This window comes from Moschus berezovskii, chromosome 7, assembly GCF_049115385.1.
Source record: "Moschus berezovskii isolate FMDL1 chromosome 7, NW_MosBer_1.0, whole genome shotgun sequence".
In the NCBI taxonomy this organism is placed as follows: Eukaryota; Metazoa; Chordata; class Mammalia; order Artiodactyla; family Moschidae; genus Moschus; species Moschus berezovskii.
The window spans coordinates 106,912,449-106,935,503 of NC_142466.1; the positions used below are offsets into that span (position 1 = coordinate 106,912,449).

The 23,055-nt window shown below is 41.8% G+C and overlaps 1 protein-coding gene across 6 annotated transcripts in view; it reads left to right on the forward strand.

Annotated features, from left to right (window-relative positions):
- PALM2AKAP2 (PALM2 and AKAP2 fusion) overlaps positions 1-23,055 on the forward strand; it is a 382,216-nt gene that overhangs the window by 288,995 nt on the left and 70,166 nt on the right. The window lies entirely within an intron of this gene.

Sequence of the window (23,055 nt, forward strand, 5' to 3'; positions counted from 1 at the left end):
AGAATGTATTTTAGATGCCAGCTCCAAGGATAGAACTAAAGGGCAAATAATATTAAGTTTTCACAGTTTTTCCAGGGACTCAGGTTCACAACCAGACATCATCACTTCTATATAAAAAATTTCCCTTAAAGTCTTTTCTCTGTGTAGGTTCTGAAAACAGTTGAGGGGGGTACTATATTTTTTAAATATAACTAGCAAATATATTATACAGATGTATTAACTTTTTTCTGAGGGGTAAATTGATTGCTACTTAGCATAAACTTTTACCTGTCCTATTGTTCCATCAGGACGTTTATATGGCTTTATGTATCTCCACAAAATACATATTAATTACAGAGAGAACAGAGTAAATACAAAGTGGAGGAATCTGGCAGACATCAACATAGTCACAAATTAAAATTTAACACCATCAGTAATTAGACAAGCTGACATTGATCACCATCCAATGAAACGAGCAAGAGAAAAACACAGCATCACTTCTGTGCTATTCTACAAAAGCCAGTATTTGGATCTAACCATGAGAAAATGTCAGATAGTGCCAAACTGAAGAGCATTCAGCAAGATAACTGGCTTATAATTTTTTTTAAGCATCAAGATTATGAAAAACCAAGAGTGTGCTCCAAATTGAAGGAGACTAAAGAAGCATGGGAATTAATGCCACATGGGACCCTAGATTGAACCATTTTGTCGATAACAATATCATTGAGATAACTGTTAAAGTTTCAGTTCAGTTCAGTCGCTCAGTCGTGACCGACTCTTTGCAACCCCGTGAATCACAGCACGCCAGGCCTCCCTGTCCATCACCAACTCCCGGAGTTCACTCAAACTCATGTCCATAGAGTCGGTGATGCCATCCAGCCATCTCATTCTCTGTCGTCCCCTTCTCCTCCCGCCCCCAATCCCTCCCAGCATCAGAGTCTTTTCCAGTGAGTCAACTCTTCGCATGAGGTGGCCAGAGTATTGGAGTTTCAGCTTTAGCATCAGTCCTTCCAATGAACAACCAGGGTCGACCTCCTTTAGAATGGATTGGTTGGATCTCCTTGCAGTCCAAGGGACTCTCAAGAGGCTTCTCCAGCACCACAGTTCAAAAGCATCAATTCTTCGGCGATCAGCTTTCTTCACAGTCCAACTCTGCATACATGACCACTGGAAAAACCATAGCCTTGACTAGACGGACCTTTGTTGGCAAAGTAATGTCTCTGCTTTTTAATATGCTATCTAGGTTGGTCATAACTTTCCTTCCAAGGAGTAAACGTCTTTTAATTTCATGGCTGCAGTCAGCATCCACAGTGATTTTGGAGCCCAAAAAAGTAAAGTCTGACACTGTTTCCCCGTCTATTTCCCATGAAGTGATGGGACCAGATGCCATGATCTTTGTTTTCTGAATGTTGAGTTTCAAGCGAACCTTTTCACTCTCCTCTTTCACTTTCATCAAGAGGCTTTTGAGTTCCTCTTCACTTGCTGCCATTAGGGTGGTGTCATCTGCATATCTGAGGTTATTGATATTTCTCCCAGCAATGTTGATTCCAGCTTGTGCTTCTTCCAGCCCAGCGTTCTTCATGATGTACTCTGCATATAAGTTAAATAAGCAGGGTGACAATATACAGCCTTGACGGACTCCTTTTCCTATTTGGAACTAGTCTGTTGTTCCATGTCCAGTTCTAACTGTAGCTTCCTGACTTGCGTACAGGTTTCTCAAGAGGCAGGTCAGGTGTTCTGGTATTCCCATCTCTTTCAGAGTTTTCCACAGTTTATTGTGATCCACACAGTCAAAGGCTTTGGCATAGTCAAAGAAGCAGAAATAGATGTTTTTCTGGAACTCTCTTGCTTTCTCCATGATCCATCGGATGTTAGCAATTTGATCTCTGGTGCCTCTGCCTTTTCTAAAACCTGCTTGAACATCGGGAAGTTCACGGTTCACATATTGCTGAATCCTGGCTTGGAGAATTTTGAGCATGACTTTACTAGCGTGTGAGATGAGTGCAATTGTGTGGTAGTTTGAGCATTCTTTGGCATTGCCTTTCTTTGGGATTGGAATGAAGACTGACCTTTACAGTCCTGTGGCCACTGCTGAGTTTTCCAAATTTGCTGGCATATTGAGTGCAGCACTTTCACAGCATCATCTTTCAGGATTTGAAATAGCTCAACTGGAATTCCATCACCTCCACTAGCTTTGTTCGTAGTGATGCTCTCTAAGGCCCACTTGACTTCGCATTCCAACATGTCTGGCTCTAAGTGAGTGATCACGCCATCGTGATTATCTTGGTCGTGAAGATCTTTTCTGTATAGTTCTTTTGTGTATTCTTGCCACCTCTTCTTAATATCTTCTGCTTCTGTTAGGTCCACACCATTTCTGTCCTTTATCGAGCCCATCTTTGCATGAAATGTTCCCTTGGAATCTCTAATTTTCTTGAAGAGATCTCTTGTTTTTCCTATTCTGTTGTTTTCCTCTATTTCTTTGCATTGATCACTGAGGAAGGCTTTCTCATCTCTTTTTGCTATTCTTTGGAACTCTGCATTCAGATGCTTATATCTTTCCTTTTCTCCTTTGCTTTTCGCTTCTCTTCTTTTCACAGCTATTTGTAAAGCCTCCTCAGACAGCCATTTTGCTTTTTTACATTTCTTTTCCATGGGGATGGTCTTGGTCCCTGTCTCCTGTACAATGTCATGAACCTCCGTCCAGAGTTCATCAGGCACTCTTATCTATCAGATCTAGTCCCTTAAATCTATTTCTCACTTCCACTGTATAATCATAAGGGATTTGATTTAGGTCATATCTGAATGGTCTAGTGGTTTTCCCTACTTTGTTCAATTTAAGTCTGAATTTGGCAATAAGGAGTTCATGATCTGAGCCACAGTCAGCTCCTGGTCTTGTTTTTGCTAACTGTGTAGAGCTTCTCTATGTTTGGCTGCAAAGAATATGATCAATCTGATTTTGGTGTTGACCATCTGGTGATGTCCATGTGTAGAGTCTTCTCTTGTGTTGTTGGAAGAGGGTGTTTGCTATGACCAGTGTGTTCTCTTGGCAAAACTCTATTAGCCTTTGCCCTGCTTCATTCTGTACTCCAAGACCAAATTTGCCTGTTACTCCAGGTGTTTCTTGACTTCCTACTTTTTCATTCCAGTCCCCTATAATGAAAAGGACATCTTTTTTGGGTGTTGGTTCTAAAAGGTCTTGTAGGTCTTCGTAGAACCATTCAACTTCGGCTTCTTCAGCGGTTACTGGTTGGGGCATAGGCTTGGATTACTGTAATATTGAATGGTTTGCCTTGGAAATGAACAGAAATCATTCTGTCATTTTTAAGATTGCATTCAAGTACTGCACTTGTTAAAGTTTAGATGGTGGGATTCTGTCAAGTGTTAATTCCATGATTTGGAAGCTGTGCTGTGGGTAGGAAGGTTAAAAAAGAAAAAGTCTTTATTTTTAGGAAATGTACACTGAAGTATTAGGAATAATGAGCCTTAGGTTTACAGTTGGCTCCAATGGTTTAGAAAAGAGTTACATACACATGCACTGTAATAGTGTCTTAAGGTGACAGACATTGTGGGAGATGAACTAGAAAGATACGCTCCTTCACATGGGGACAGTGATTTCTGCTGTCAGTTTCACAAGCTTGAGAAGGTTCTAGCTGAGGCTGGGAGTACCAGTGTTCTCATGCACCGATCCTGTAGTCTGCCCCCGCTTTTCTGAGATTTGTGTGGAAAGTAATTTCAAATATGTTGTGAAATTTACTAGTGTGAAATTGCTGCTGTAAACAGTATTTAATCTGTTTAGGGCTTAGAGGTCTTATCTTCAAATTCCTCTGACATGAAGTATTAAGCCTGTACGTAGAAGTGTTTGAAGACTAGATGTGTATGTGATTCATATAAGCTTATAATTTACCTATAATACTTGTTCTCCTGATTATCAAAATACTACTATAAAAACTGTAGATACACAAGAAGTATAAAACAATAAGAAGAAAATAAAGTTCAAATAGGATATCATCACTCAGAAACCACAGGCCACTGGTAATATTTAGGCTTATTTATTTCTAATATATATATATTTAAACTGTACCCATTCCTGAGATGTCTTTTGAACTACATTTGTCTTTTACTACAAATTCAAAAATATTAAATACCAAAAAACATTAGTTTTACATCCTAGTGTTTTTATTCATTTTAGCATAAGCAATTTCTCATTAACAAAATTTCAGACATTTTACAAATTTATTTTTTAATTGAAGGATAATTGCTTTACAGAATTTTGTTGTTTTCTGTCAAACCTCAGAGGTTTGTCAGACATTTTTTAAGCTTTTCGTTTTAAAATAATTTTCAGTTTAGGAAAGAGTTGCAAGACTAGTATAAAGAATTTTCATGTTGCTCTCACCAGGTGTTAACATTTCTCATAGTTACTTTCTCTTCATATTCATGTATGTGTGAATTTACATATATAATGTATTTTATACATATTTGGGAGTTTGTGGCTCAGATGGTAAAGAATCTGCCCCTCTATGGAGGAGATCCAGGTTCGATCCCTGGGTCGGGAAGATCCCTTGGAGAAGGAAATGGCAATCCACTCCAGTATTCTTGCCTAGAGAATTCCATGGACAGATGAGCCTGGTGGCTATAGTCCATGCCGTCGCAAAGAGTTAGACATGACCGAGTGACTATTTTTTTTATACATATTTAGATATTAGTTTTAATAGTCTTTTTCTGAACCATTTAAAAGTTGCAGACCTCATGCTCTTTTATCCTTTTTTATATAATCAAAATAAAGTTTGAAAATTCAGGAAATTTGATACTGATACAGTACTAATATATAAGCTCCATTTTTATATATTGTCAATTTTTCTCCAAAATGCCCTTTATATAGCAATATTTTTTTAACCTCAAAACCAGGATCCAATTCAGGGTCGTTTAGATGTCGTGTTGCCTTAGCCTCTTTTCATCAAGAAAAGTTTTTCAGCCCTTCTCTTGATATTGACATTTGTGAAGAGTACAGACAGTGTCCCCTACACGTGCTCACAGTAGCTACAAAGCATTCTGCTGAAATTTATTTAGATAATGGTTTATGTTGGGTGGTTTGGTGGCTTCCAGATATTTGCCTTTATAAATAATATTGCAGTGAACAGCCTGATACTTACTTAAAAGCTTTTGTAAGCATCCCTGATTATTTTTGTCTAATGAAATCCTGGAAATGAAAATGCTGGGTAAATTACCCTCCAGTAAAAAAAAACAAAACTGCTTGGTTTCTTTTTTTTTAAAAAAAAAGAAAAGAAAATGCTGGGTACATTGGCTTGGGTATGACAACGTGTTTCCAAATTGCTTTTCAGAAGAGTGGAAAGGGCAATAAAAAGCACATGAGTACCTATGGAATATATTTTGTGTTGTTAATGTTATTTAAGTTTTCTGTTACATTTCTGTTAGGTGGACTGTGTTACGTGAAAATGCAAGGTCCTAAATGATGCGCACATGTTTAGAAGTATAAAGAAGGCAGGGTCACTGAAGCTGCTTCTGAGTGTGTAGGCAAGCCAGTTGTTCTGGGTTGCTTGTTCATTTGAAACTGCTCCTGGCTTCCATTGAGGTAAGATACCTGTATCTTTGTTGGGTCTCCCTTTCACTGCCTGTATAGATAAAGCGTGAATGTTTATTGTATGGGCAGTTCTTAACATGTAGCAGGTGAGTAAGGTGATGCATCCGCCTGCAGTGTGGGAGATCTGGGACTGATCCCTGGGTTGGGAAGATCCCCTGGAGAAGGGAAAGGCTACCCTCTGCAGTATTCTGGCCTGGAGAATTCCATGGACTGTACAGTGCATGGGTTCGCAGCGAGTCGGACACGACTGAGCGACGTTCACTTGCACTTTCAAGGCAGTCGTACAGGCGGTATGATGGCACTTGTCTCAGAAATGATGCTAGTAGACCTTTGTTCTATGAAGTGGGTAGATTTGGTGGCGAGCCCTCAGTCAGAGTTTTGAGAAACAGTGCTCTTGGTAATTAGCAACATAAACTCTGGAGTCGGAGTCTTGGGTTTGAATCTTAGCTTACCATGTACTGTGTGACAATGGGCACTCCCTCAACCTCTCTGAGCCTTGATTCCTTTGTCTGTAAAAGGGGGATCATAGTGGTACCCATCTAATAGGGTAGTTGTGAGGACTAGATGAAATAGCACGTAGAACGCTCCTAGCGGGGCTTGTTCTAAGCCCAAATTCAGAGTTCACTTTTATATTCATTGTGACCTCACATTCACCTTGAGGCTGTGCTATGCAGTGGCAGAATCACTTTCGCATCTTGTGAGGTGGGTAAGGCAGGTATTAGTTCTTGCCTTAGATAGATGGGAAACCCCAGGCTCAGAAACTGAGCTGTGAGCTGCCAAGGCTGTGTGTGCGAGGCTGAGAGGACACCTCTGTTCTCTGACTTGCAGGTCAGGGCTCTTGTTCCTGAGATCCGCTGCCTGTTTTATAACTATACCCGGAAGTCCAAATGTATTTGGGCAAATCAACCCCAGGATACGTCTTGATATAGACCAGGCACCAGCAAACGTTTGCACCAGCAAACGTTTCTGTAAAGAGCAGGCAGTAAATATTTTAGGCTTTGCTGGCCATGTGGTCCATGTTGCAATTACAGACCTCTGATCTGCTTTTAGAACTTGAAAACTGCCACAGACAATATGTAAATAAAAGGGCGTGGCTTTGTTCCAACAAAATGGCATTTACAAGAACCCATGGCAGCCAGATTTAGTTCCTGCATGGGCTGTTTTTTCTTAATCAACCCCTGATTTAGACAGTCAGTATACTTCTGGGGATGGTGGTGGAGGAAGGGGATTTCATTATGTTGGCCACATAAGAATCTTGTTTGAATCCTCGGATATCTTAAGAAAGGCGCCAGTGGCTTAGGCCTGGCACTTAGTGAGTACATGCGTGCATATGTGCTAAATTGCTTCAGTTTTGTCTGACTCTTTGAGACCCCATGGACCACAGCCCACCAGACTCCTCTGTTCATGGGATTCTCCAAGGAAGTATACTAGAGTGGGTTGCCATGCCCTCCTCCAGGGGCCAGGGATGGAACCTGAGTCTCTTGTGTCTCCTCCATCGGCAGGTGAGATCTTTACTACTAGGGTCACCACTGCTTGGCAAATACAATGAGAATTTCTTCTATCAGTCCATATTTTCCTATGGAGAATTTTTCTAAAGTTATATATTGCCTATATTTTTAAAAAGATCATGGTATAGTTAGCATTTAGAATTTTTAATTTTGTTTTTGTAGCATGTCATTCTGAAATGACATAAAAAGCAGATTGGGAAAAGAATTCTTCTCTGCAAATTTATGCAAAATTTTTTTAGATATTCATAGTATTAGGTATCAGTTGGCTGTTTGATTTCCATTCTCTTGCAGTGACGGTGGTTTTTAATAAAAAACCTTCCTTGGGGATTTAGACTTTTAATTAGAAGACTGTCTCATTTGCACCCTTACACTATTGTTGACTCAAATAATTTGAAAAGTAAGAGCTGAAGACAAATTTGTTCTTTCAAAAGTAAACAACTACTCTGTAACGGAGATAAGAACCAGCTTGTGGATGCACATGGGGTTTGCTCCAAGAATATTTCTTGTGGTGTGGAAAATAGTAGTGGCGGCCTCTTGACCCTAAGGCCAGTGCATTTATTTATATTTGATCCATGAAAGCAACCCTATATGACAGCTAGTTTTAGGAAATTTGCGTACTTAATTTGAAATGTTTCCCTGGGCAGTCCAACCATGGTTGAATAAAGAGGTTTGCTTTTAAAATCAGTGCTTTGTTGCCTTCAATGATTATTCTGTATCTGCCTGCCAAGATTTATTATTTCCCGTTTGTAGAATTTGATGGAAGTCTCACAGAATCTCCTGGCTGCAATCAGCATTTCATCTAAAAGGCAGTGAATAATACCTTTCTGTTGTACAGCAGGGAATGAAAACATGTAGCTTTTAAAAATTTTATTTTTGGCCACGCAACTTGTGGGATCTTAGTTCCCTGACCGGGGCTTAAACCTGTGCCCCCTGCAGTGGAAGCTTAAAGTCCTAACCACTGGACTGCCAGGAAATTCCTCTATGTAGCAGTATTATTTTAATCTTCAAACTGAGATATTAGGTTAATCGTCAGTTTCTTTTGGTTTTCCCATGAGGAATCGTATGGAAAAGCCTTGGACAGAATCAGTGTGATCCGGTCGTTGAATGGACAGCTCGACTCTGGCTCCATTTTGGGGGGATGCACAGCCCCGCACTGTGCACGTCTCTGTACTTGCTGCCCGCAGGGAGAGACAGATGGCAGCTTGGATTGGGAGGCTGAGGTTCCCTGTCGCAAAAAGTGCCTTTCATCTCCCTCTCGTCATCCTTCAGTTTCACGAACCTAACATTCTGACAGCTACCATATGCAGGGCACTGTGCTAAGCAGCCCTGGGGATAGAAACACGGAATTCATCACTAGTCTTACCCTGCTGCGTCCCAGAAGGGAGACCAGTGAGGCCAGGTCTTCAGTGGCTTCTGTTTTTAGAAAAGAAAAAAAAAAAAACAAAAAACAATTGGGGGATGGGGAAGTCATATAATCCATCAGTTTTCATTTTTACGTTTTATACCATTAAGAAAAGATTCTATAGTTGCCAAGACGATTGACAGTTTCAGATAATCAAAATCACAGAGACGTGATGTCAGCTAGGCTAAGAGATGGGAGCACAGCATAGCCTGTCTGCCTAGCACACATAGTGGTTATGACTGGACGTGGGGAGCGTGTGTTTAGAGCGTGGTCTTCCCAGTTATTGTTCTGATCCCTCTGTCTGCAAAAGCTGTGCTCACGGGTAACTTAGAGAGAATCGCACAGGCTGAATGTTGAAAGTATTTTGAGCTCAGGAAACCAGTAAACAGAAAATTTAAGAGTCTGTGGTTGTGTTATTTTGTGTCTTTCCAAAGATGAAATGGAAGGTAGGTTAAAAAAAGAAGTGAATGCAACCTACTGTATAGCACATGGAATTATACTCAATACTTTATAACTTATAAGGGAAAAGAATCTGAAAGCTTTTCTATTTATTTATATACTTGAATCACTGTGCTGTACCCCTGAAACTAACAGGTCTGTGCAGTAAAAGTGCAGAGACCTAACCACTGAACTGCCAGGGAATTCTTATACAACACTGTAACTCAATTATACTTCAGTTTTTAAAAGGGACTAAAATTTTAAAAATAACTGAAAAATAAAGTGAATGCAGTAAGTAGAAAGAAATACTGCTTCAGCCTGGTAACTTCCAGAAAGTGCTTTGGGAGTGTTGCAGAAAGACTGTGTACCTTTTAATAAACAAGAAAAGGTGATTCTTGCAACACTCTATTTACTTACTTTTCCAAAGCCTTCTACAAGATATCTGTTTTGGAAAATCAACCATGCTAGCTTAGGTTGAAGGTTTTCCTCTTGATGGAAAGGAATGAAACCAGTGATATTTTTCTTAGAGGAAACATTGATTACTTGCATGAGAGCATTTCATCGAGAATTACTGTCATTTGCATTTGGAGGTTCACATTGTTAAAAAGAGAAATTTTGGAAAGGCAGAGGTGGACTAGAATTGTGGCTTGTATGTTGCCTATAATCATATATTCCTTTTCTTAGGAACCTGTTTTTCTTAGTGGATTATGTTCTTAAAATAGAGTACACCACATTTACTACCTGGCTTGGTGGGGCACAACATTTGTTTACAGTTTGGGCTTATGGTCTGTGGACGTGAACCTTTTCACAGACAGTCCCAGGACTGAAAGGGCTCTTGAAGGTCAGCTAGTCCAGTCCCAGCATCCCCTTCCCATGCGGTCTTTCTGCCAGCAACTAGAGCCTGATTTTCCAGTGGTCATCCAGGCTTTATTTGGACAGAACCCAGGTGACAGAAAATCCTCCCCTGTATGAACTGGAACCTCACACTGCCTTCTCTTCTTGTGCTTCATCAATGTTGGGAGTTTCACCGAGTCTGTACAGTTCGGATGTTAGAGATCTGAAGGAACGTTTTCATGCTCGCCCTACCTCCAACCCACCCAGCCTTCTCCATCATGGCCCCCTTCTTCCATCTGTATTTCATTTGGTAGCTAAAGCCCTTTGCCACCAACCTTAACATTAATATATGGAATCAAGAAAGGAACCTGTGTCCTACTCCAGAACATCACTTCTCTGGCTCTTAGTTTTACACTTTTGTTAATATGGCCGAAGGTAATATCTTAACATGAGAGGGTCAGGCTCTAAAGGGAGAAGCATTGTCTGGTAAATAAAGGTCACCCCTGGAATCACCCATGAAGTACAATCTGTAGAAGAAACAGATTGTCTGTAGCCCTTACAATAATTCTTATTATCCTAAGGTTTGAAACTACTGATCTGCTCTAAAGAATGGAATTGTTAAAAAAAAAAAAACTTATCTGCAAAAGACTTCTGCATAATGAGAGGGGATTGAACTCATGCATCTCCCTTTGCTCCCAACCAAACAAAACCTTTCAAAGGGCAGTATTATTGTATTTTTACTCTATTGTGGTAAAACATGTGTAACATCAAATTTCCCATTTTAACCATTTTAAAGTGTACAGTTTAGTAGTAAATACATTTTCATTGTTATACAAGCATCACTACCATCCTTTTCTAGAACTTTCTCATCTTTTCAAACTGAAGCTCTGTATCCATTATATTCAGATTCCCCATCCCTCTCTCCCTCCAGCCCCTGGCACCCATCAGCTCCTTTCTATCTCCTGTGAGTTTGACTCCTCCAAGTCCCTCGTGTAACTGGAATCACTGGTATTTGTCCTTCTGTGGCTGGCTTCTTTCACGTAAGGCAGTTTTTGTGAAGGCATAAATCCACAAGCATGAGGACAACAGGAAAGAAGATAGGAATACAGTTTTGGGCACCAAGTTGAAGGAGACGTATAGTTAAAATAGGAGGACTGGTCTGTTTTGAGAAGGTCTAAACGTTCCTGAATCTGTTGCAGTCTTTCGTATGAATTGTTTGGCTCTCAGCCTTCCCCAGTGACAGCTTATGATCCTGTCAGGTCTGCAAAGTTTTGTGTTTTAGTTTTTTTTGTTACTTACGTGTCTGCTTTCTGTCCTCCAGAGTTTTATTTAAGAATTCATTGGTGGAAAAGAGAAGACCCTATAGTCTTCCAGGGGTTTAAAAAAAAAAAAAAGTTGATCACATGCAAAGATCAGGGATGGGTCTTTACATATCAACAGCAGTGCTGGCAGTTAGAAGGCTGTGGAGCACTGCCTTCAATAGTCTGGAGGAAAATAAAAGCTAGAACTTTCTATCCAGCCAAACTCTGAATCAAGTGTAAGGGTAGAATAATGACATTGTCAGACATACAAGTTTTTCAGGAACCAGCTGGAGGGAGGTGGTTCACTGAAATAAAAGAGTAAACCAGGAGAGAAAACTACAAGTAAAGCAGGAAATAGGAGATCCGGCATGAAAGAGGCAAAGGAAGTTTCCAGAAGCTGTCTGTGGGAAATCGAAGTTCTGCTCTCAAAATGTGTCAGCAGACTCAGGAAGTGATTTCTTTCCCAAGGTGGAATTAATAGAATATCTGATAAGGATATGGTTAAAATTTGGGGCTTGAACTACCGAGAAATATATAAAATACTAAGTAAAGGGGGCAAAGGATTATAATCAGTTTTGGAGAAAACAGTAAGATATTCAGAAAAGTCATCATACTTTACCACATGGTTCACCTGAAAGTAGTGCTATGTAATCATAATAATATTGATCTTTAAAATTTTCAGTGTAATTATACTGGAAAGATGGGCTTCCCTGATGGCTTAGATGGTAACGAATCCACCTGCCAACACAGGAGACATGGGTTTGATCCCTGGGTCTCGGGAAGATCCCCTGGAGAAGAGAATGGCAACCCATTCCTGTATCTCACCTGTAAAATCCCATAGACAGAGGAGCCTGGCAGGCTGCAGTCCATGAGGTCGCAGAGAGTCAGACACAACTGATCAGCTGAGCACATTAGGGGAAAACAGGGACCTGGGAAAGGTACATAGGTCGTGAGGACATAGGTCCTTATTTTCCATATCGGGAAGCCAATAAATAGTGCCAGCAACTGAGAAACTGCAAAGAAGCAATCTAAAATTGTTACTGAAAATTATCTAAAAGAAGTTAAGACGTTTACTTCTTGGGAGGGAGAATTAGAGGGAAGTGGAGGGGTGGAGTTAAGGCACTGAGTAAAATCCATAGAACTGTTAGGCACTTTAAATCATGTGCTTATATAACTGTAATAAAATAGTGACTAAAATTATAGTGAGTATGGAGAAAGGTATGGGAGGACATATTCCAGTAAAACAAGGGAGCAAATTAAAAAAGCGGGCAGCGTACAGAAAACCAGGGATCCTGCAAAGTGAAGTCTAGCCATCAGCCAGGCAAGAGAGGAGCAGGAGGTTGAAGAGCTGTAGAACGCAGTGAGGTGGATACATTTTCTGATCCACTCAGCTGTTTAGCAAATGCTATTGGGAGGCTTTACAGAACTTCTGAAATTGTGGAAAGAGTTTCACATTTCACGTGACTCTAGTAATGTGAAGACTGAGGAAGAATTAACCAAAATTTGTGAAGTAAATAAAAAATATCGGGAGAACAAGTATGAGGGAAGTCAATGGATAATGTTTAAAACTGATAAATAAGCAACCTAAGGGGTGGGAGATGGGAGGGAAGTTCAAGAGGGAGGGGGCATGTGTATACCAATGGCTGATGCTTGGTAATCTATAGCAGAGACCAACACAGTACTGTCAAGCAATTATCCTCCAATTGAAAATAAATTTAAATATACAACAGCAGCATTAGTTAAATATATAGAAAAATTTGGCAGATAACGTAATAAATAACTCTGAAGAGTTGACAGTCATACAAGACTAAGGGATGGGAGGCAGTGAATCAACCTTTTGAACAGTTTGACCCTTCCATTGCCATGTGATTTTTAAAAACCGTGTGCCTGCTCTGTGCCTTTTTATCTAATGAAGATTAAAAATATTTAAAAATAGCAAAAAGGAAAACAATCACTATGCAGCTGTGTGGGTAGTATAAAGGATCTTTAGTCTTGTTAAAAGGTGTGTTTATTATTGTGACTATTGAAGGAGATCGTGTTTGGAAGAGTACCTAACACACAGTCAGCTCTCAATAAGTAGATTTATTTATCTAAGTAGATGAATTTGCATCTGAAGCAAACAGTCCCACTTAGAGACAGTCCCTTGCAAAGCTGCAGAGAGTAACTTGGCCATTTCTTGACCTTCCAAGATGGTGTTTCTTGCTGGGTGGATTATCACTGTTATACCATGGTCACCAGGCCCATGACCCCCATAGATGTGTGTGTTTGCGTGCCACATGCATTAGGCTGTAAAGTCAGTCCAAAGGCTGTGACTGCATCAGCCTGTCTTGGCAGCCTGTCTTTTGGCCCACTTGACAGTATCAGGCTTCTGGACATACTGGCAGTATTTTCCATACCCTGTACTACATAGTATATATGTCTCAAGCGTCGCACTCCTTTCCGATCCCTTCACTACCAGTACATCTCTAGGATCGTGAAGATCATTAAAGAGCAGGTAATCATTTCATCCTTCTCCTTAAAGTCTCTTGCCCATTGCCCTAAGAATAAAACCCAGTCCTGGGCATTCAAGGCCTGTATGATCTGTGATGTCATCCTCCACCCATTTCTCTAGTCTTATTTCTTGTTACCCTTTACACACCAGTAAAACCAGAGTGTTTGCAGTTCTGTATAAATAGTTTGCCATTGCACACCTAAGTATCTTGGCTCTTGCTATTCTTCCTGCCTGGAATAGCCATTCCCCAGTAACCTGCTACATCTAACCCCCAACCCATACCACTATGGTACCTGTAACTCTATCCCCCTTCAAGATTTAGATTAATCAAATCTTCCAGAAAGCCTTCCCTGACTACCCCAGTCTGAGTGCTTTCATCTAAGCCCCCTTCACGGAGTCTCAGAGGTAATGCATCATCTTAGTATTACTGATGTGTCCTTCTCTTCCAGAGGAGGTGAGCACCCACAGGATGGAGTGTCTGTCTTGATCAAGTACCCTGTGCTCAGTAGCTGACACAGCTCATTCCCACAAAGACTGGAACTAATGGTGTGAGTCTTCAGGTTGCAGCCATTTCGTTAGAGGCGGCTCTTCTCCTCCATGGGAGGAGCTTCCTGTCTGTTCTTGAAGGATTCCAAGGCTGTGGCCGGTTGGAGGCTCCTTTACCTCCTTATCGTTTGAATGCACGGCTGGCTGCTCTGGATGATCTGTGGAACATGGTTCCATAGGTCAAAGTTCTGATAAAGCAGTTCACAATTCACTCACCAAGGAAGGTGGATTTCCTTCTTTTCCCATTCCCTCGAGGAAGGAAGCACCTGGGCCACTGCATTGATTCATTCATTGATTGACTCAGCACATATTTACAAAGTCTGCGCTCTCTGGCCAGGCACTGTTCTGGGTAGTTACGGAGAGGCAGCAGAGAATCAGAGAGGCAAGGTTTCTGCCCTCAGGGACGTTGCATTCTAAGGAGGGATGCAAACAATACAATGCAAACAGGCAGAATCATTTCAGGTGTTAATAAGTGCTGAGAAGAGAAGAAAAGGGAGTGTGGGGTGATCAGGGGAGGCCACCCCAGCCTTTGGGCTGAGGTCTGAATCATGAAAAGAAGTTGCCCAGGTGAAGAGCTGTAGCTGTGCAGTCTTATCTGATTGCCACTGACCACATGTAGCTATTTAAATTAATTAAATGACATTTAAAGGTCATTTCCTCAGTCACACTGGCCACATTTCAGTAGTCGATAGCCAGAATATGGCTAGTGGCTACTATTGGACAGAGTGGATAGAGAACTTTTCCATCATTGCAGAAATATTTTATTGGGCAGAGCTGAGCTACAGCAAGAACATTCAAGGGAGAAGGACTATTAGAGTCTTAGAAGGAAGGAGAATTGAGAACCTGGAGTAGGACCACCATGGACTGGGCATGGCATCGAACTAGCCCATCTCTGAGTCTTCCCCACCCCCCAGCCAGCTTAAATGTGTTGATAGAACATTATTCAAACAAGCCCCTCAAATCAGTGAACATGTGATGTCTGAGGAAAAAGGGAAAAGAGATTACTGGCAGAAGAGCATGTGTATCTGTTTCAAAGAACTGCCTCTTTTAATTTCACTTGTTGAAATTGGAGCTGAAGTCAAGACAGGATTTGTCCGATAGAATTTTTAAAGGAGAATGAAAATTAGCTTAGAGATGTTATAAAGCAGGTAAAACTGTGTGAGAAAAGACCTATTGAAGAATAGGTCAAGGTATTGACAGGTGAATGGATTCAGAAGTTGTGGTACTTGTATACAATGGAATATTACTCAGGCATAAAAAGGAAAAAATTTGAGTCAGTTTGTTGAGGTGGATGAAACTAGAGCCTCTTATACAAAGTGAAGTAAGTCAGAGAAAAACAAATATCGTATATAAACACATATATATGGAATCTGGAAAGATGATACTGATGAACCTATCTGCAGGGCAGGTACAGAGACTCAGACATAGAGAACAGACTTGTGGACACAGCTCAGGAAGGAGAGGGTGGGATAAATTGAGAGAGTAGCACTGAAACGTATTTTACCATATGTAAACTAGATAGCCGGAGAAGGCAATGGCAAGCCACTCCAGTACTCTTGTCTAGAAAATCCCATGGGTGGAGGAGCCTGGTAGGCTGCAGTCTGTGGGGTCGCTAAGGGTCGGACACGACTGAGCGACTTCACTTTCACTTTTCACTTTCACACATTGGAGAAGGAAATGGCAACCCACTCCAGTGTTCTTGCCTGGAGAGTCCCAGGGAAGGGGGAGCCTGGTGGGCTTCCGTCTATGGGGTCACACAGAGTCGGACACGACTGAAGTGACTTGGCAGCAGCAAACTAGATAGCCAGCAGAGAATTGGTGTTTAACACAGGGAGCTTAACCCGGTGCTCTGTGACAACCTAGAGGGGGTGGGGAGGAGGCTCACGAGGGAGGGGACATATGTATAACCTATGGCTGATTCATATTGTTGTATGGCAGAAAGCAACACAACACACTAAAGAAATTATCCTCCAATTAAAAAACAACAGGGCAAGAATATAGCAAGTCCTGGCTCAGCGAGAAGTACTGGTTGACTCTGGTGGCCAGTGGGTGAGGGGCTGCCCCTTGGCCTTAGAAGCAGGGAGTTAGCCATTCTAACTGAGGCGGCTGGATGGCATCACCGACTCGATGGACATGAGTTTGAGTGAATTCCGGGAGTTGGTGATGGACAGGGAGGCCTGGCGTGCTGTGATTCATGGGGTCGCGGAGAGTCGGACATGACTGAGCGACTGAATTGAACTGAACTGAACTGAGGCTGAGAATATAACTGCCCATGTCGTAATCCCAAATCTCTTAAAAACAGGATGACGGTATTTTTTTGTTTGTTGTTTATTTTTAATCCTCCTTAATAGTAGTTCTCAGTAAAAGTAGGATTTTTAAATTTTTTATTTTCTTTTTTTTAATAGCAAAAGAATTTTGTATTGGGGTATAGCTGATTAAAACGTAGGGTTTTTGACTCTCGTGTCTTAGTTGGCAAGAATTATATTCCTGTCCCATTAACAGAAGCATCTGTGTCTTGACTTCATTTTGTCTCACTTTTCATGAAGGGCTCGTCCCTTTTTGTGCCTGCCACTTTGCTAAACGGGTTTTCTTCCTCTCTTTGTGAAGGTTCCTTTGTTTGAATTAATAGAGTTACTTGTCTTTACTGTAAACAGGTGTCCAGTGACTCTTCTTACTGTGCAGAGCCAGTGGCTTTGCAGGAGGGAAACCGTCTTAAAGGTCACTTTCTGGTGTCTGTATTATAAAATAAGTCATCAGAACTTAGAAAACCAAACCAAAACAGTGGAATGATCCCCTGCCTCTCCAGGGCTCTGTTATCCCATTGCCTTTGAATGCAACTCAGCTCAAATTTGTCGAATCATAATTGATCTGATAAAGTGTAATCCGATAATTAGTAGCTGTGTACAAATAAATACACTCCTGTTTCATTTGCCCTTGAAGGCTCTAACACGGTTCCAAACGGTACCTTTGAACCGGAGAAGTCGGGCCGGTTCACGTTGCAGTGTGTACGCTTCTTCTGGGGCAGTGTCTGCCAGGTACATGTACACACAGGTTGCCAGCTCCGTGCCGCTTCAGCTGAAATGCTATGACCTTGCAGAGGGCTGTGTCCTTACGTCGGACGTCCGACTGAGGACAGGGAAGCCGGGGTGAAGCTTTAGAAGCAGCTGTTTCCCGAGATCAGGTCGTAACTGAGGGAGAGTCAAGGTCATGATCGCCACCTGGATGTTCTTTTCTCTCTTTACGGTAGGTCTCCCGGGTTGCTTGCTTTGGAATTCTGCTGGGTGCCCGCCCAGGGAACTTATACCTTTAGGGCCTCAAACTCATGAAGGCACATTTCCTGTTATTCTTTAGGAAAATTACCTTTCTGAACTCCAGGCACTGGAGTCGTCCAGAAAGAAAAAGGCACATCTCTGACGTTTCAGACACTGGAAAGTTCTAAATAGCTGAAGGTGTGTTTCTCTGGGCGACTTTAAGAAAACCAAATCAGAACAGCTGCAACAATGCTATTTGGTGTCAAGTTCCAATTTTGCTGTGAATTATTTCTCTTTCTCTGGTAATTACTGTAATACCTTAGGACTTTCCATTTATATAGCGCTTTTCTTCTCAGGGAGGCACGCTTAAGTGGGAATGTTCTCTGGGCTTTTAACCTGATGATTTAATGCTATAATTAGTTCTAAACTAGTTAGTAATGATTGCGGATGCATTGCCAGAAAGCTAAGTATACAGCTCATGAGCTTTGGATATATGAAAGGTATACAGGCCTGGCTTTCAAATCTGATCAAATCATTTGCCACTGACCTTGAACCTGTTGGCAAGGTAGGTCAACATAGGGGTCAAGTGAAAGAATACACTTTAGGATTTGAAAACTTAGGGTTTGAAAACTGTTAGAGGAGCTCCTTTTCAGAACCACTTCTGGCGAGGCATCCTGTCCCCTGCAGGGCCTGGGGGTTCAGTTTTCATATTTGTGTGCTGCTCCTAGTCCAGGTCAAAGAGTGGAGGGAAATACCCGGATATCGCCTAGGAGGCATGATTTACACACAAGTTCACAAAGATCAGGGATTGTCCGCGATTAATGCAGACTTAAAAATATCCTCCTAACTCTAGAGAGAGGACTTCACTTTCAGAACTCTTTCAGATTCATGTGTGCTGATTTATCAAGTAATGTGTGTGATCCTTGTGGTTTTTCTGATCCTGGACAGTTTTGTGTTGTTGATGTGTGTGTGTGTGTATATATATATATATAGGTTAAGATTCATTCACTTTTTGTGAATGAATACAGTAAAAACTCTGTTTTTGCTGTATCGTTGAGTTTGGACAAATGCATACAGTTGCACACAAGGTACAGAACAGTTCAGTTATCTCTGTATTTTGTTTTGAATTTCTTTTGGCATGTTTTGGTATTGAGTTTACTCTTAACTTCTGAAGATAGAGCCAAACCATTTTGTAACAAATAACACAGCTGTATCTGACACTCTGCAGGCTTAAGGTTGAGTGAGATATTAGAAGCAAGGTCTCATTTCCTGATTCTTTCCTCAAAGAGTTATAAATAGGAAAATTGCACTATCTAATTAGTTGCTTCTTCTTGTTATAATGATTGGATTAGAATGACATAATGAATGGTACAATATATTAAAAATAACTGAAACTAATAATAAGTACTGTAATTAGTAAAAGTAATATAGTAAAAATGAAAAAAGTTCATTTTTTGCAGTTTAGGGTTGTTTTTTTTAATGTAAATTGAGTTCCGTGTGATTTTTTTTTTTTTTTTTTTAAAGGGAAGTGAAATACTGCTAGAAGTCAAGGACTTAATAACTCAAACTGGCTTATGAAGGGGATCAAAAGCTCAGATCACTGAAAAGTTCAAGGATGGGTTTCAGGCAGGGCAGAATCCAGGGTTTCAGATGACATCATCAGTGTCCTACCATCCCCATTCAGCTGTGTTTTCCTCTGTTGTTGGCTCTGTTCTTGGCAGGCTCTTTTCCTTGTGATATCAAGATGACAGCAGCTCCAGCCTTTTATCCCATTTTCTCAATTCCTTTCAGTCCCAGCCAGTCTCAGGATGGAGTCTCTTTGGCTCTGATTGGTTCTCTTAACCCGTCATGGCTCCGGAGGGAGGATGTCGGGGGAAGACAGAGTGTTCTGATTGGCCAGGCTTGGGTCACACACGCTCTTGGAGCCAAAGGGATGTCAGCTTCTCTGGACCATAGGGCAGAAGGAGGTAGTGGCAGAAAGGTGTGGTTCTTTAAGGGGAATCATCGGGCAGACAAGGGTTTCCCAGGTGGCTCCTGCCGTCAGGAGATGCTGGAGATGCCAGTTCAGTCCCTGGGTCTGGAATATCCCTTGAAGGAGGAAGTGGCAACCCACTCCGGTATTCTTGTTGGAACAATCCCATGGACAGAGGAGCCTGGCAGGCTACAGTCTGTGGGGTCACCAAGAGTCAGATATGACTGAGCAACTCGTGCGCGCGCGCACAGACACACACAGACACACACACACACACACCAGACAAATCAAGACAACACATGTCTGTAACGAAACACCACAAAGATGGGGTTCTCAGAGTTTCTGGATTGGTGAACACGTGGAGATTCAGAGGAGGAGTCACTTGGAGACGGCATGGAAGCACCTTGCCCTTTCCTGTGCATCTCTGCATCCTCCTGTTCCCAAGTTAGATCCTTTTATAACAAATCAGTAATCTAGGGAGTAGTTAGATTTCCTGGGTTCTTTAAGCTGCCTTAGCAAGCTAATTGAGCGCAAGGGTCGGGGGTCATGGAATCTTGGATCCATAGCTGGTTGGTCAAAAGCACAGATAATAGTCAGGGCTTGCAGTTGGCATTTGAAATGGAGCAGGGCCTGTCTTGTAGGACTGAGCCCTTAACATGTAGGATCTGATGCTCTCTCCAGGTAGATAATGTCAGAACTGAATTGCAGGATGTCTAGCTGGTGTCCTAGAATTGCTTGTTGGTGGGGGAGGGTGGTGGTGGAAGGGCCTTCTACTCCCCGCTCAAACACACACACATTGGAATTGGTGAGCAGAACATTTTTTTTTAAAGTAATATGTTCTCTGGCCAGGAATGATTTAGAAATAAACTGTTTAGATTGATTGTCACAGGTTGAGAATCTGAGAAAATCCACTAAACCACATCCTTGAATGGTGAACACCTAGCATCTTAGTCGGTAAAGAGTCTGCCTGCAGTGCAGGAGACCTGGGTTCGTTTCCTGGGTTGGGAGGATCCCTTGGAGAAGGAAGTGGCAACCCACTCCAGTGTTCTTGCCTGTTGAATCCCATGGACAGAGGAGCTTGCCAGGCTATAGTCTGTGGGGTCGCAGGAGTCGGACACGACTGAGCGACTAAGCCCGTGCACATGCACAGCATAAATACGTGTTGAATAAATGCAATCCTTGTGCTTTAGTTTAGGGTTGTGGGGGAAATTACTCAATAGACCTCTTCCAAATGTGTATTTTTGCACAGGTGACTTACACATCTTGTCAAGAGCTGCCTCTGTCTTATCCCAAGTAGATGTGGGTCTGGGGCCATTTCAATGTTACTGTTAATGACCTAGAATATAATGCCAATGTTCACCTCTGTGAGATGAGAAATAAAATCTCTGTGAATTTGTATAGACTCTCTATGGACATAAAGCTTTAGGAGAAATATAGCCGGATGAATTTTTATTTCTGCAAATGAGATCATTTTGTGAATTCTTGGAATGATAGCTCTGATGTGGTTTGCAACCTGAGATGTCAGAGACCTGGGTCGGCATGCATCATAAACTGTTATGGCATTAACTTTAAAACCATTCTACTTCATATGTGGTCTGTTTGGCAGCCGTCTGTGAAGTTGCCCCTCTGAGCTGGAATATACTAGATGCTAGAGGCAATGGCAAGCCACTCCAGTACTCTTGCCTAGAAAATCCCATGGATGGAGGAGCCTGGTAGGCTGCAGTCCGTGGGGTTGCTAAGGGTTGGACACAACTGAGCGACTTCACTTTCACTTTTCACTTTCACACACTGGAGAAGGAAATGGCAACCCACTCCAGTGTTCTTGCCTGGAGAATCCCGGGGACGGGGGAGCCTGGTGGGCTTCCGTCTATGGGATCACACAGAGTCGGACACGACTGAAGTGACTTAGCAGCAGCAGCAGCAGAGGTACAAAGATGGCTAAGACAGAATCTCAGCTTCTGAGAGTCTTACCATCTAATTTTTTAAAAAAAATTGTGGTAAAATATACATAACATAAAATTTCATCGTTTAAACCACCTGTTAGTGCAAAACTCAGTAGTGTTAAGTACATTCACAATGTTATGCAACCATCACCACCATCTTTCCAAACCTTTTTAATCATCCCAAACAAAATCAAAGAAAAATTGTCCTTTTCTGCCTGGCTCCTTCTATATAGCAAAATGTTTTCGAATTTGCCATATGTAGCATGTTTTGGAATTAAATCCCCTGGACAGAGGGCCTGGCGGGCTATGGGGTCGAAAAGAGTCAGACACGACTGACCATGCACGCATGCATTGGAGTTTCATAACTTTTTGTGATTGAATAATACTCGTGTGTGTGTGTACCACGTTTTGTTTACCCAGTCACCTTTTGATGGACACTTGGGACGTTTCTACCTTTTGGCTATTGTGAATAGTGCTGCTATGAACATTAATGTACAAATATCATTTTGGGTTTCCTTTCAGTTCTTCTGGGTAACCTGGATTACTGTCCAGTTTTTATCTTGCCTGACCACATCCTTTAGCTACTTCTGGCCAAGATTTCTGCTGATGTTTACTTCTTTTGACAACTACACTTTTTCCTACCATATGTGTGGGATCTGAATTGATGAACTTCCATAGGAAAGCAGAGAAATCAGAAAGGAACAGTTCTGAGAACAGAAATAGTGAATCTTTAGTGTTCTGACTGCTGGCTCTTTATAAACATCATTGTAAGGTAGCAGCTCCGCTGTCCCCTGTAACTTGTACTGAGGGGCAAAGAGATGTCAGGAAGCCTTGTAACATCTTCCCAGAGACCTCTCTGAAAGCCACTGTAAATGGAGGACACTGTCTGGTAAGTGGGTCATCCCAAATAGATGATGCAGAATGGAAACCTAGTTATTAAATCCTGCAGACTTAGAGGACTCTGGCAGTCTTTCTTTGCACAGACTTGCTAGCTCTGAGTTCTGTCGGGGGAGAATCCCACGAGGAGGCCTGCTTTGAACTCCAGCTGCTTGTGTTTGGGTTGGTGGCATGCCTTAGAAACAGAAAGGAGCCAGCTCTCCCTTCAGCTACCCCAGGCTTTCCGGCTGAGTTTCCTTTTCACCCTGGGATTTCACATGGACCCTGAGCTGTGAAAGCAGATCACACATGGCCAGCCGTCACGCACAAGAATAGCCCTTTGTGCGTGAGAAGTTTCACAAAGCAAGTGGGAGGGGGAAGAAAACCTTTTTTTAAGCATGAAAATGCATTACTGTAATTCTTCCCTCCAGTCACCCCCTCCCCATTTTGTGCTATTTACTGACATCAGGACATTTGCTTTTTTCCTAGGGCTGAATCATAGCAGTTAGCCACAGCAATGGCAAAGTGATGGCTGTTACAGTCTTAAAAGGAAGGAGATTTGAGATCCTGGAGTAGGGCTGGGCATGGCATCGAACTGGCCCATCTCTGAGTCTTTCCCTCCTCCCAGACAGCTTAAATGTGTTGATAGAACATTATTCATACAAGCCCCTCAAATCAGTGAACCTGTGATGTCTGAAATCAAACGCTCAAATCTGATTTTCAATTAGAGTGGAGAGAACCAGGCAGTTACATGCTCTCTTTCTGTGTATGAAGGGTGATATGTTTCTTCTTGGTTTATCCAGACTTGATTCATTCTTACTGCTCAAAAAAAACAACTCTGCAGCATTAATGCCAATTTGAGGTCCCAGGGCCTCTGGGCACCAGTTGGTAATGGCTAATGTGATTTGGGTTTGG